The sequence below is a fragment of the Lontra canadensis genome, unplaced genomic scaffold (genome assembly GCF_010015895.1).
Source record: "Lontra canadensis isolate GAN:19392208 unplaced genomic scaffold, GSC_riverotter_1.0 scaffold50, whole genome shotgun sequence".
NCBI classification, from domain to species: domain Eukaryota; kingdom Metazoa; phylum Chordata; class Mammalia; order Carnivora; family Mustelidae; genus Lontra; species Lontra canadensis.
This window is the reverse complement of record NW_022631044.1, coordinates 12,236,079-12,250,349: the sequence shown is the minus strand read 5'-3', so window position 1 is coordinate 12,250,349 and position 14,271 is coordinate 12,236,079. Positions and strand designations below refer to the sequence as shown.

Sequence of the window (14,271 nt, the reverse complement as noted above, 5' to 3'; positions counted from 1 at the left end):
TGTGTCATAACGGTAGGATTTAATGGAAAGGCAAAGCAAAAAGATAGTATAGGATGAGAATTATGTGCACAGGTCCTGAACCAGAATGCTTTGTTTCAAATTTGTCCTCTGCCACCTGAGATCTGTGTGACTTTATGCAAAGTACTTAACTCCATGCTCACTCAGAAAATCAGGATGATAATAATAGTACCACATAATAGGGGTGTTCTGGGAATTTAATGAGTCAATATGTATAAAAATTCAAATGAATATTTGGCATGTAGTGTTTAATATTTTTATTTGTAAGCTGCATATTTATGCCTCAATATTTATTTTTTCTATTCTAGTTTCTCTGTTTGAAATATCACACAATAACAATACTATTATTTTTTAAATTATACCAGACTTTACATGGGAAAAAAAGGCAGAGAGGGCCTATCCACAGGGACACATTTGAAAGCTGATCAGTCCTTGCTTTATAACCCAAATATATAAATTTCTAAGAAACAGAAGTTAATTACAGGGTAAATAGTCTAACAATTAAGGAAATGACTACACCAGGTAGCAACTTAATGAGTTAAAAAGTATTTGTTAAGATGTCTTTTGCTTGTCTAGCTTTTCCTTATGCAGTAGGCAAGTTTTAAAAAATAATCGAGCAGTAGTCTATAGATTCCCCTGCCCTTAACTGCACATTAACAGAGTGTGTTCATAAAGAAAATAACCAGAGAACAAGGTAAGGAATTATATGAATGCCATATTTTGTGACCCCGTGTACTGGAGTAATGCAATGATGAGAGAGGGTTGTTTGGCAGGAATAATAGGGAAGGCTGATGGGCTGGTTGGATTGGGTGTTTGTTTGTTTGACTAAACAGAAATCAGGAAGACAGGAAATAGTACAAGAAGCAAGAATGAACATATCCTGGAAAGGGACTATCTGTTTGCTGGGAATAGAGGTTTTACCCCCTGGAGGGGTGCGGGGGGCAGGAGAGACTAGCGGGTTAGATAAGCAAGGTGGGTGCCATTAATATCAAAACTATACTTTATGACAGTTAAAGGGGAATTCTTTAAGTGTGACTTCTGGTGGAGCTGATTCTGAGAACCCTTTTACTAGGAAGTAGTTTTGCTTGAATCTCCCGAAAAAAGAACTCTGTATTTCATATCCTTGTCAAGTGAGATGAGAAGCTATACCTTGAAGCTACAGATGAAGTAGAAGACATTTGGAAGGATTTTCAACATGACAGAGTCTCCTTTAGAGCAAATACTCACATATATAACTAAACACATTTAGTTTTAAAAACAATGGCATATATTTTAGGAGAGGAAAAGCAACTGGCTGTGAAACCTCTTACCGCATCTTTTCTGGAACTCATGGAGAGAGCCCTACAGCCATCTTTACAACCACCCAACAAGCTCTTGGAAATTAGCTTTTTCTGTGATTTAATAACACCATTTACAGGAAACAAAACTTAACTTTTTTTAATACCCACTAACAGAATGAAGGCAAGAGGGATAAGGCAGTAGCCAGTGAACAATTCATTATCTTTGTGAAAACAAACACGTAAATAATCCTTTACTTAATTTCATGGATGTGGAGTGGGTAGGGTAGAAAGTAAATCCTTTTCAGATACTATGCTGGTGGCTGTAAACACCCTCTCACCCTACCCTGTGGTCCCACTGACATGCTGGTGCTAAAGTGAAAATATTCTACCAATTCTAATAGACTGAAAATAAAAATAAACAGCTTAATTACATGGTGGGTGTTTTTGAATGGCTTTCTGAATTTTAAAGTGCTCATCATATGTCTCTATTATTTCCACACTCCACAAGACTTCCTCGTTTGTAGTACTCAATGAAGTGAGATGGATGCAACGAAGAGCCAGGAAGCATCACGTTTCCAACCCTAGTATCTCTGTTCATTTCATCACTGAGGAGGGCAGTGAAATGATAAGCATTGTGGCAACCTTGCTGCCCACGTCTCTACTTGAATATCATGCCTCGCTCAAAACTTTTATTTCAAATCAGGAGGGCAAGAACCACTGGTTGAGAAATATTGGATGAGTTTTCTTTGGTCAACTGAGATGTGGATTTCTAGATTTCAGGATATGTTGTAAATTTTCAGAAGACAGAACCAAATCTATCAAACTTAGTAGTGCTGTATTCAAAGGAAAGCTTACATAAAAGCTTCATGAAAACAGTGAAAATACTGTCATGTTTCTAAAGAAAATTATTTTGAAAACTCCCTTTCCCTAAAAGTCAATTAGCAGACTATGTGATCCATAAGGCAACCACTTTTCTGAATTTTTTGATGTTGGAATTATGAACAAAAGAGAGGATGAGAAGGAGAAGAGAGATATACATAAAGCTGGAGATACAGAGACAGATATAGAGGAAGAGAAGGAAGTGAAAAAGGAGGAAGAGAAGAAAGAGAAGATAAAAGAGAAAAGAGGGAGCAAATGATGAAAGGAAAAAAAGCAATAAAATATGGAAGGAAGAAAGTAATGGAGGAAGGAAAGAAGAAATGAAGTACAAAATTTTCACAACTAAAGAAATATGATTTTCAAAAGCTTTCAGGAGTTTATAGATATATTTGATTAAGTTGATAATTGGAATTCTCTTTGGAAAGTGTCAATATATTTCTCATAAAAGAAATGCAGTAGATGCTGTTTTATAATGTTTTATAATAACAAATACGTGTTATCTACCGTATTCATTGATTCTTACTTGTGAATTACATTTTTTTCCCCTAAAAGTCAACCTAGGCTGGTCTTTTGAAGGGAAATGATATAAATATGTGGGAGATACAAAAAAATGGAAATCTTGCCATGTCTGCTAAAAAGAAAAGCAGTGGGTCTATTGAGAGAGAAGAGCAAGGCTAAAGCCCAGAGACAGAGACATGTGGGTGAGGGGACAGTCACTCCTGAAATTCTGACAATTTTCCATTTCCTGAAGTCTCTTGAGTTCTAAGAGACACTTTTGTAGTTCTTATTTTGTTTTATCTCTAGTGCAGAAGGTTTGACCAATCATATTTCTTGGTTCATGGCACTCTCTTGTAAGTTGATACAGGGCTCCTTCTTGTTTTACAAATGCATGTGTCTATATATGTATGTAAGAATGTAGATGAAATATGTATTCATTTTTACTCTCATTCACCATTCCCATTTTTCTTACTCTCATAACCACCACTCCAAAATAATTAACATATATGCTTGAAATTGAATTTAACATTGAAAGTATATATGGTATTTTGTGTGTGGGTATTTTTTTTATTACATGGGCGACATTGTGCTATAGCCTCAATTTTACTTACAATTTTCCTTCATCTGTGTGCTTTAGAGATTTATCCATGTTCCTGTGTATCTTTCCATATAGCTGTTTCTAACTGCTGCATAGAATTCCACATGAATCTACTACATTTTGCACATCTACCTCCTTGATATATAACTAGTGTTCCATTTTACACTACGATACATAAATCTAGAAAAAGCATCACAGAATGTGTCCCAGGATGGAATTTCACTGTGTTGTATTGCTGGATCATAGGCCTGTAAATACTGTGTGACAAACACTGCTGAATGTATCTCTGGGACATTACAACAGTTTCACCACTCAAGAGTACAAGAAGCCTTTTTATCTCCAACTCCTCTAAGTTTTGTTAATCTCATGGGTATGAAGAGATATATCTTTCTTATTTTGACTTTTAATTGTCTAATTATTCATGAATTTGAACATCTTATCCTTTAGTTGCTACCATTCACTTTTACCCTTCTGAAAATTGTGTGTTCATATTCATTCCTTTATTTCACAATTGGGAGATCTTTTTTATCATCAATTTGCATAAGTCCTTTAAATAGTCAAAATATTTGTTCCATTTTACAGTATCTTCTTTATCTTTAAACTATTACTTCACTCTGTGGTATATTTTATTGAGCAGATATTTATAATTTTGGAGTAACCATATTTAGTTGTTCTGTAGAACTACTTTCAAGAAATACATTATTTTCCTTTTAAAATGCTATTTCAGAGGACAGGAAAAAAGAGAAATCTAAACAACTCATAAAATTAGAAATCTTAATTTAAAGAATCAAGTAAGATCATTACAAAAGATATACTCTACTTGACTTGTATACATAGGTAAGAAATTACAAAATGCTAATCAATTTAATACTAATAAATTACTAATAGCAGATTAACTTTATCTAATAGTGGATTAAAAATAAAGTGATTAATAGTTTATTAAAAGAATTCAAGGATAGCTCAATATCATCTATTATTCAATTACACCTATAGAAGGAGAAATATCACAAGATTTTAAATAATAGAATTCAACAGGAAACATATTTAAAGGAAAAGATTTAAATGGATTCACTTTAAGGTTAGGGAGAAAAAGGTATTCCCATTATCTATTGTATAATATAGAACTGTGGGTCATTAGCAACTCCATAGACAATAAAAGAACTATGAGGTATAAGATTAGGAGAAAAGCCAAAACTTCATTATTCTTCCTAGAGTATTAAAAATAAAACAGATTATTAAAACTAAAGGGAAAATTCAACCAGATTGTCCAACAGAAGATAATTTCCCACAAAACTAATACCATTCCTTGACGATATAAAAATTAATTAGAGACAAATCTGAGAAAAAATAAGATTCCATTGACAAGGCAAAAAAAAAAACAAACCCACATTAAACCTATTAATTATCTGGATATTAAATTGGCAAAGAATACACCAGAACTCTTTGGAGAGAATTTTAAAAGTAAATTTAATAACATGAAAGAACCTACTTAAGGATAGCCCATCATCATTGGTGAAATGGCCTAACTTTATAAATTACTAATTCTGGTCAAATTATCCTGTAATTTCAAAACAATCCTTATCAAAGTATCAGCTGGATTTTTAAAAAGAAATTTGACAAATACTATAAAATCAAATATAAAAATGAATAACTTTGAAAAAGAAAAGTCAAAACTGGGAACTTGTCCACTAGATATTAGGACTTTAAAGTCATTGCAATAAAAACAGTTTTATAGCTCTAAATGGACAAATATAATTACAGAACAGGCTAGAGGGAGAGGTGAGGGTTGGGTGTCCCTAGGCTTCCTTGGCCTCCGGGGAGGACAGCAATTGGCCCCTAGATGTCTGCAAAATTAGAAGCCTGACCCTCAGGTAGCAGCTTCTAACGTAAGCAAAGAGGCTTCTTTCAGGAAAGACTGGGAGATGACTTCTGTGCTGAGTCCTGGCAGGGATAGCTGGTTAGGAACTGTTTCTTTATTTGGGTTGCTAAGTTTTATATATCATTGCCAAAAGAGACAAAGTTTTCTTTTTCTTTTCTGCAGGCTCCAGAATGGCATCTTTTTATTTGGAGATGGTAAGTCAAGTTTCTTGGGAAATGATTTCAATTTTAAGGCAGCTAGTTCCGTACACAGAGAACTATGGACTATGGAACTGAAAGGGACTCTTAAGTTGACCGCTCTGGACACTTAACCGAGCGGGGGAAGAAACTGCTTAGTTTGGATGTCCTGGATGCAGAGACTGTGTAATCACTCAATGTTTTTATCTTTCGAGGTCTAGTTGTTCGCTCCTGTATCATCCTGAAAATCTCTAGTGGCAAAAGTTTATGTATTCCATCTTGCAGGTGGCAATTTTATTGTGAAACTCCGGGTACATATAATTTTCCTCTATGTTTAACGAAATTTTCCTTCCTCCTTTACGTTACTTATTCACTCATTCAAAATTTTCTGTCAGTAACGGTATATTTACTACCCACTTAGAGCCATTGTTTCATATTCTGATTTCCAGAACAGCAAAAATGAAGCTCTCCTAATGTCGTATAGAAAAAATACTGGCGTGATTTTGGATTTCAATTCTTTCAACCATGACCTGGTGTTCAGACTTTCTCCATCTTGGTTTCCTTCCTCTGGATTAAGTGTCCCCATTAAAATATGGCACCCAGAACTGAACAAAATATGCCGGATGTGGTCTGAGCTACAGAGTGTAGGAAAATGATTACTGGTTGTAATTTAGAAAAAGGGCTTCTACTAATGCAACCTACGAATGGGACTTTTTAAAGGCATCTGCCTTAGACTGATGGGTCTTATTAAAGTTGTGGTCGGCTAAATCCTCCAGATCTTTTTTACATGAATTCCTGCCAAACCAAGTTTCTCCATCCTGTACTTGTACAATTAATATTTGAACTTTTATACAGGACATTGCATTTATTGCTATTAAATTTCATCTTATTGGAATTTGCTCAGAATTCCAGCCTGTCAGGACATTTTTGAATGTTGATTGTTGTATTTATTATCCTTTCCAACTCCGTGCCTTTCAGATTTCATAAATTTCCTTTCCATATTGTCATCAAAATCACTGGTAAACAGGCCTAATGAGGCTGGGCCAGAGAGGGAATGAGTGGCTGTCCACTGGCAAATGGAGACTAAAATAAATCATTTGGGGCTGATTGCTGACTTCAGTTAACCCACTTTTACTCAGCTTGAATTTCATCCTGACATTAATTTTAGAGGAAATACTACTGGACATTTTATTTAAATCAAGTGTTTCTGCAGATTTATTATGGTTGGCCAACTTTATTGTATTATTTGGAGAAAAAAGAAGTTCATTCATTTGTTAGCGCCTACTACATGCCAGGCAACATTATATGCTAGAGAAGTAGTATAAGCCATTATAAGGAATTTTAATTGTAATTGTAATGACAAACCACTGGAGAGTTTATTAGGCATAGAAAAATGATCAGAGTTCAAGGGTTGAAGGGTAAAAGATCCCTGTGATATTAGGTATAGAATAGATTATAGAAGAGCAGGAAGGTAAGCAGGGAGACCAGTTAAGGAGATTAATTGAAAAAACACCTACTTCTGCTACAGAAGATCTAGCTTCAACTCTTAGCTCTGTCACTGATGACAAAAGTTGAGGAGAGATGTTTCAGCCAAAAACAGGGGTTCCCTTATCTGTGAAATAAATAAGGTGCTTTGTGAAATAACCTCTACAACACTTATCAGCTCTAATATCCTGTATATCTGCAGTTTAATCAACACTAGTTGATTTGTTTTCTGTCAGCCCCAGAATGTTTCAGGCTCTATGATGATGTCACCTTCCCTCGGTGTCCCTTATTTCAAACTGAGACTTCCTCTGTTGTATGTGATTGCTTCAAAAACTGTGAAGGATGGATCTTCGGAACAACATCTGCTAATTCTGTATGTGGGCCCGTAATGTGGAACTTACTTCAAGTAGCTATTTACGTACCATAAATAATCCCTTACCTGGATGACATTCTTCATTTTACATCCTTTAACTGTCTGCTCTCTGAAGACCTTCCTCCTTGTTTGGCAGGCCATAGCAAAGTAAGACCTGAATAGTTCCTCCTTCTTGTTATTGACTGTATAGTTGGATGTTGTTATACATGTATGTCATTACAGATGCATTGGCCGCTGCCACAGCTATCACAGAGTACACACCAAACGGATGTATTTTGGCAAGAGGCAGTTAAAGAGACCTTCTTGTTGCATAGGCTTACCATAGACTGGGAGTAGTCTCTCCATCTTTGGGAAGAAGTTCATCTTCTGCTGGGTTGTATCATCATCACCTGCATCAGCAGCAACATATTGTCCCTGAAATACATTAAATGTGTAGTATGTCTGCTACAGAGCTAAAAGATTTATGTGCATTATCTCACTTTATAGGGCAATTTATTCAGACATCCACTCATTCGTTTGATTACTATTTATGGTACACCTCTGATGTACCAGATACTGAGCAAGCACTAGAATGTGGGGGTAATCCAAGCAGTTGATTTCCTGCTTCATGTCATATGTAGCCTAGAGGGAAAAGATAAGCACTAAACAGGTGATCATAATGAAGTAGATACTATTTTTCGGAAAAATGCAAGGTGTCTGGATGCTCGTTAAGAGATGGACCCACTAGGTTACTCCACCTTCTGCTATTTTCTGAAAATACCAAGCACTCTTCTACTTGAGGATTATTGATTTCCTGCTCCCATTATCTAAGGTTCTCTTCTAGAAATCCATATGGCTTATTCCCACATTTTATCCATTTAAATTACAACTTATATTGGTGGAGACTTTTCCTGCCACTCTACTTAATGATGCAACTTCTCTCCTCACGATTTTCTATTCCTTTACCCACCTGATCTTTCTTCACAGAATTCATCAACACCTGAAAGGATATGTATGTCTCCTTTCAACCTACTACTCTAATAAGTAACTTGCATGAGACCAGAGACTGTTTTATTCACTGCCACTTTCTGAGTGCAAGAACAATAATTGACATGGACTAGGTCTTGCTCAGTAAATATCAGCTAAATGGTCGACTGACTGAATGACTAAATGACTGGACAAATGCTCTATGAGAGCTGGGGCAAAAGCTTCAATTTCATCATGCTGTACCACAGATCAGGGCCTTGTGTTTTGCCTGACACTGAATAAAAGAGAGACAAGCATCTCTGGCTTAAAGAATGGTCATTCCATATTTGTGTTGGAGGATGGCTATGTTAATCTAAAATTCCTGCACAGAGAGAAGAAATAATCTTGAGCAATTTTGTAAAAGAGACAACTCAGAGGTATAGTACTTGCTACAGACAAGTGATGAGTTGATGAATGAATGCGTATACATTTGTGAGTGAATGAGTGCCTGTCTTGGTTTGTTCCCTTGTATAAGATTATGTACAGTGTTTCCATTTCCCTGTGTCCTGTGAACCCCTTACCCCTTCTTGGCCCAGTCTGTTCCTCTTCTCTTTTTCCTAGCCCTCTTTCTACACATATCTGGCCCAGATTCTGTCCTCTGGTGTTAAAGGTAGAGAACTATAAAAAGAAGGCATGATTCAAAGTCAAATAGCGAAGAGGGTCACAGAAACACAAAGAAAATGAGCTGAATGAGAAGCAGTATGTGGCCTTTGGGAAGCAGCCGAGAGCAGTCTCTTGTCCTAGGCACACACTGGCTAGAAAGCAAACCAACTTGATGGGGAGATATTACCCCTAGAGGTGGAAAGGGCAGAAGAAGGGATGCAATTGATGAGAAAAAGCTGGTCTCAAATGGGAAGGCATACTTGGCTTTAGGAAATCAGAAGACACAGAGATCAAGAGGGTCCTAGTAAAATTTGCAGGAAGACCAGTAGACCACCAAGGATTGTTCTTAAATGTCCCAGCAATGAGGAGGAAGAGAAGGCCAAAGACTGGAGTTGGGTTGGGGAGTGGTGGGTGGAGGGGTAGGGGAGGTGGTTTGGGGAATTGAGAGCATCCCAGAAGAAAGAGCAGAGCCTGTGTGAGTTCACAGTCACTCCTTCATTGGAACAGACCCTGTTTTTTTCCCTTTGCATAATAACAATCTCCACATGTCGTTCCGTTTTCCATACAAGGCAAGGTGAGATGCCTTGGCAGCAGCAATGCTCCTAGGCATCACCAAACAACTGACTAAAAAACACTCAGACTCACTTGTGGGCCTCATGAAATTAAAAAAAAAAAAAGTCGTGTTTTTTTTTTTTTTGTTTTTTGTTTTCTTACGAAAATCTCCCTGGAGTTCAGTTATTCCAATATTTATTTGTGGACAGGGCTTCAACTTGCAGCTTCACTGACCTAAGCTGAAGCAAAAGGATAGTGGGAAATTATCCTGAAGGATTATTTTTAAATGTAAATTTACAAATGGGTCTGTCTGGAGAGTCAGCCGAGTTAAGATGTCTTGGCAGGTAAATATCAACATGAGGCCTTCTAAGTCCATTCCTATTCCTTGTTTCTTCCTTTAAGAAATAAGAGATAATGTTCAGTGAATCACCAGATGGAGAATTTGTTCAGGCAAAATGGCTTTGCAAGTTCCCTTGTAAATCGCCTCTGGCTTCTAAAAAACAGTAGCAAATGTGCCGAAGACTGAATTAGCTAGAACAGAAGTTTCACTTTTTCACTACAAGAATTATCTGGGCCTGAGCAAAAACCTGGACTTCCAGAGTTGGAAGGGATGTGAAGAGACTGTCAACCAGGCCTCTGGTTTTAGTCTGGAAGGCTTAACAAGTTAATGAAACAGGGTGAGGTCCCCTTCAGACTTGAGAGAAATCCATTCCCTTCATAAACTTGAATCTAAAGGAATTTGCTACCCATAGGATGTGGATACTGAGGGAACGACATTGACCTCTACATGATACATATTGCGAAGCCCTTGTACAGGTTGGCAAATGGCCTGGGGTTGCCGGAAGATGACAGCCATTTTAAAGTTGACAGCAAGAGATGAGACTCTTTCAGAAAGCCCGAGGTTGGAACTTTGTTTTGCTTTCCACATCTTTCAAATCTTCCAGAAGATAAGATTCAACCCGAGAGCCTTCAGCTGAATTGAGCAAAAGACACTATCTACACTGAGAGATACAGACCACCATATAGCTTTGAGGCCTGTGTCTTGAGCATATTCAGCATTCTGAAGTGTTTTTAGGAAACAAATGCCTTTTTAGAACATTATCTTAGAGGTACGCCCCCCACCACCCTTCCCAGGACTCCATAGGGCCTTCCTCTCATAAGACTCCACAAATGGGGGTTTCTGCTGAGTGAGACTCTGCTGAGGAAAAGATTTCCACCTTCACCTTCACTCCTCCTGAAGTAGAAAGAGGAACTGAGGAAGTCATTCGACAGGGTGGAAAAATAGCAGTTGGCTATTTTTAAGCTGTACCTTTCAGCAGCTTGGGTGAAAATCAGGGCATTGAGTCAAAATCATAGAGCCACCTACCCAAAATTTACTGGGCTTTTACATGTGTTTCTTTTCTTGAAACTAAAGCTTGCACTTGGGAGGGGGGAAGCCTGAGGGGATTATGGACTGTGTGCAATTTAAATTCTTTTGCATTTAGTGACTTTTTCTGGTTAGGGAAGGATTCAGGTATTTGGATAATTTCATAAACCATTGACTTTTTAAAGAGGAATATGAAGAAACATATGCCAATTGAGTTAGAAGCTGGGCATAACTGTGAGATGGATATTAGTCCCTTTTACCAAAATGTGGTTTATGAGGCTTTTAATAGAGATTAAATTGGTGGAAACCAGGTTTTACCTTATTATGGATTTGATAGTTTCTACATTTATCTCTCCAACGTAATACTGAACTGTTGGAACCAACGTAGAGTCCTATACTCTGTGTAGATCACCTAGTTCCATTTTACAAATAAGAAATGACAAATTTTGATATACAAATCAAAACAATTCATCGGCGATTAGCTATTTCTTTCTATACAAACCCCTCCTGCTGTCCCTGTTTCTGTTAATGGCCCTAAGAACCCTGGTGTGTAACTTGGGATCACTTTGATGTCCATACCCATTCCCACCCTGGGATGTTCTTCACTTGCTAAAATTCTACCCATTCAATGAATATTACTGAGTTATTGTCACTGCTAAAACTCTTTAGACAATGATATGTACTATGAAGAGAAACAAGACTAAGGGGAAGCCGAATGCCAGGTTTGGAAAGATGCAAGTTTTCAAGCGGTAGTCAGGAAGACCTGTCTGTTTGGGAAGGTGAGAAGACTGAAAATTTTAAAAAAGCAAAGTGGGCAGAAGCTGGTACATTCATGAATAGCAAGGGGCCTACTGGCTGGAGGGGAGTGAGGGGAAGAGTAGAGGGTGACAAGGTCAGAGAGGCAGGCAGGGGCCACACATGTGGGGCTGGAGTTTATTTCAAGTGTGAGAACAGTGGATGGCTGTGACCATGACACTGATGAGGGTGACAGAGTGCCACTCCTCATGGAGCTTCCACTCCAGTAGGAAAAGAAAGAAGGTAAACGAGTACACCAGATGTTAGTTGGTTCCTGATTTAAAAAGACAGCATCGAATTGACATTTACAAAGTCATGAATCCATAGGGCTCCAAACTGCTGAGTTTACCCCAGTCTGCAGAGGGACATTATCCACCTTGAACCTTCCTCTACTTGAGGGTCATATGTCAGCTTTTCATCACTTTGCAACATGGATTTAATGCTCAGGATGGTATACATATTTTCTAACCTAGCTTTGGGTAGAAAATAAGATTTTATGTTTTCAGGACCCTCATTAAATCATTATATAAAGCAGATTCTAAGACTCCCTTTTCCAAAAAGAAATGCTTTGTGTATGTTTGCTTTTCAATACTGGTTCTTACTTAAGATTGATGAAGTTATGACTTCAGCTACCCAATGGGAAATCTTGATGACATCCTGTCTAAAAGATTAGAGGCATGTGTGTGTGCGCATGCGTGTGCTCTGTCTCCCATCATCTATGTGAATTCTAAGTGAATGAATGAAGGACATGAGAAGAAATGAGCTGGGGTTGCTGTTTCTGAACTTAATTTTCTTTTATCCTCTGTGTCTTGGTTCACTTAATATAATTAAAACAAAGGTATGGATGAAGTAACCCCTCCTTCCTCTAGCTCATGTGTCATGAACGCCCCCAGTGGTGACCATGGAAGATCTGAGCCCCTTGTTCTCCCACATTGGACCCCTCAGTCCCTTTACAGAAGAAAGGATGGCACTAGCCTACTGGCTAATTTCCAATATCAGTCTGGAACCTTCTACATAATTTGACCCTGTTTCCTTCTATCCAGATAAAGAGGTGAAAATCAGTGCCTCTCGAAATAAAAGCAGATTTACGTTCCCATTACTCTCCAAACCATATAGAAGGAATTGGGTCAGACCACTTGGCCTGAAGCTGCTACTTCTGTATAAAAGCTTCAAAGGACTACCCTGAGGGCCCATGGCTCCACATGGGCCTTGTAGCAGCGCTGATGTTTACAGACAGAAAATGGAAGGACTCTGGTGCAGAGGCAGGAGGATGGAGCTGGGAGGAGGGGCAACGGGTGAAGACAATTCTGCAAAGGAATCAACCCTTTTACCTATGGCCTTTTCCTCCCTGCACAGGTCCATTACTTTCTTTCCATTCAGTTGCACTCCTATTCAGCTAGGAGGAACCAAAGAATCAAGAGCCTTCTTTGAACAAAGAACCCAGAAGGGTGGGGCCTGGACAGGTTCCGATAAAGGCCATCATTTCAAAGAGAAGTGATGAGTAACAGAAATGCTAGCATCTTGCTTCAGTATGAAAATGCTTATGTGGCTTTCTTTAAATTTTTTTTTGGGGGGTGTTGGAAGGAGAAGCGGAATGAGGAAGAGGAGCAGGAAGTCAAGGCCCCACTTTATCCAAAGCCCAGGGGATTAGAGGTCCCGAGCAGTGCCAATTCTGTTCAGTTCACCTGAATGAGGGCTAAATAATAAAATCACATTATACAATGCAGAAGTCAAGCCAGAGCAATGAATACAGAACAAAGGTACTTTGGAATATGCCATCCTAATATTCCTGTCTGCACAGTTTAGTGTTCTTAAATGTGTTTTATGTTTAATGAAAGAAACAATGACTTTCAGTGGAGGGAAAAAATAGATCTTTAAAGATAATCAAGGCCTTAACTACCTACCTTAGGTAGCTGAGAAAAAGCTACTGTACTCTTTATTTTTTAACACTCCAGATATGTAATTTAATGCAGGTCTAATGACAGTCTCAAACATGGGGCTTTAATCGAAATTGTTCAAGCTCAGTACTGTGACAGGAACTCACAAGCCCCCAACAGTGCTGTCCATTTTCTCAGGTTCTGTAAGAAAAAAGGAAAGAAGAAAAAAACCTCTTGAACTTATGTTGCTATTGATGTGTAATATACAATAAAAAAACAGTTAAATTTCAATTACCCACAGGTAATTATAATTTTATTGTTTGACTGTACTACAGGGATTTTTGTAATTCCCAAGACTAATAATTTTCTATAATTTTACAGGTTGTCAAATAAACTATTAAAGATTATCTTTGAAAAGGCGTCTGCAATTGTAAGGACATATCATACTGTTCATGTACTGTATTAGTAATTAGAGATCCCTGGATAGTGAAATATCTGTGCTGGGAGCTCACCACCGGTAGCACATTTCCTCACGGCCGCCTCTAATCTCCCACGAAAGCTTTCAAACTTCTCAGGTATTCTCTTCACTGCTGTAGGACGTGTGTTCAAATTTTATTCTTATTTCCCCCAGCAATTCCAAACGGTTTGTCAAGATAAATCTCTACCTCCTGGTGGGAAGAAGTTAAAACCAGGGGGATGGGCCCCACCTATTGTTAACAGAAAAATCTCAGGACCAAACGCAAAAGAAGAGGCGAGGGAGTGGAAGGCTGGAAGGATTGGTTGAGGGTGCGTGCGTGCGTGCGTGTGTGTGCGTGCACGCGCATGCGCGTGTGCCCGTGCGCATGCGCGCACACTTGTGTTGGGTAGAACAGAAAGGTTTGGGGGCA

The 14,271-nt window shown here is 38.2% G+C and overlaps 1 long non-coding RNA gene across 1 annotated transcript in view; it reads right to left on the bottom strand.

The window, feature by feature from the left end:
- Positions 1-13,625, bottom strand: part of LOC116877119 — a 40,316-nt gene extending 26,691 nt beyond the window's left edge. Inside the window, exons 1-3 of the long non-coding RNA XR_004384548.1 lie at positions 13,412-13,625; positions 7,507-7,600; positions 6,846-6,940 (exon numbers count right to left, since the gene is read on the bottom strand). This is a non-coding gene — a long non-coding RNA (uncharacterized LOC116877119). The remainder of the gene's footprint in view (positions 1-6,845; positions 6,941-7,506; positions 7,601-13,411) is intronic.
- Positions 13,626-14,271: the final 646 nt, after the last annotated feature.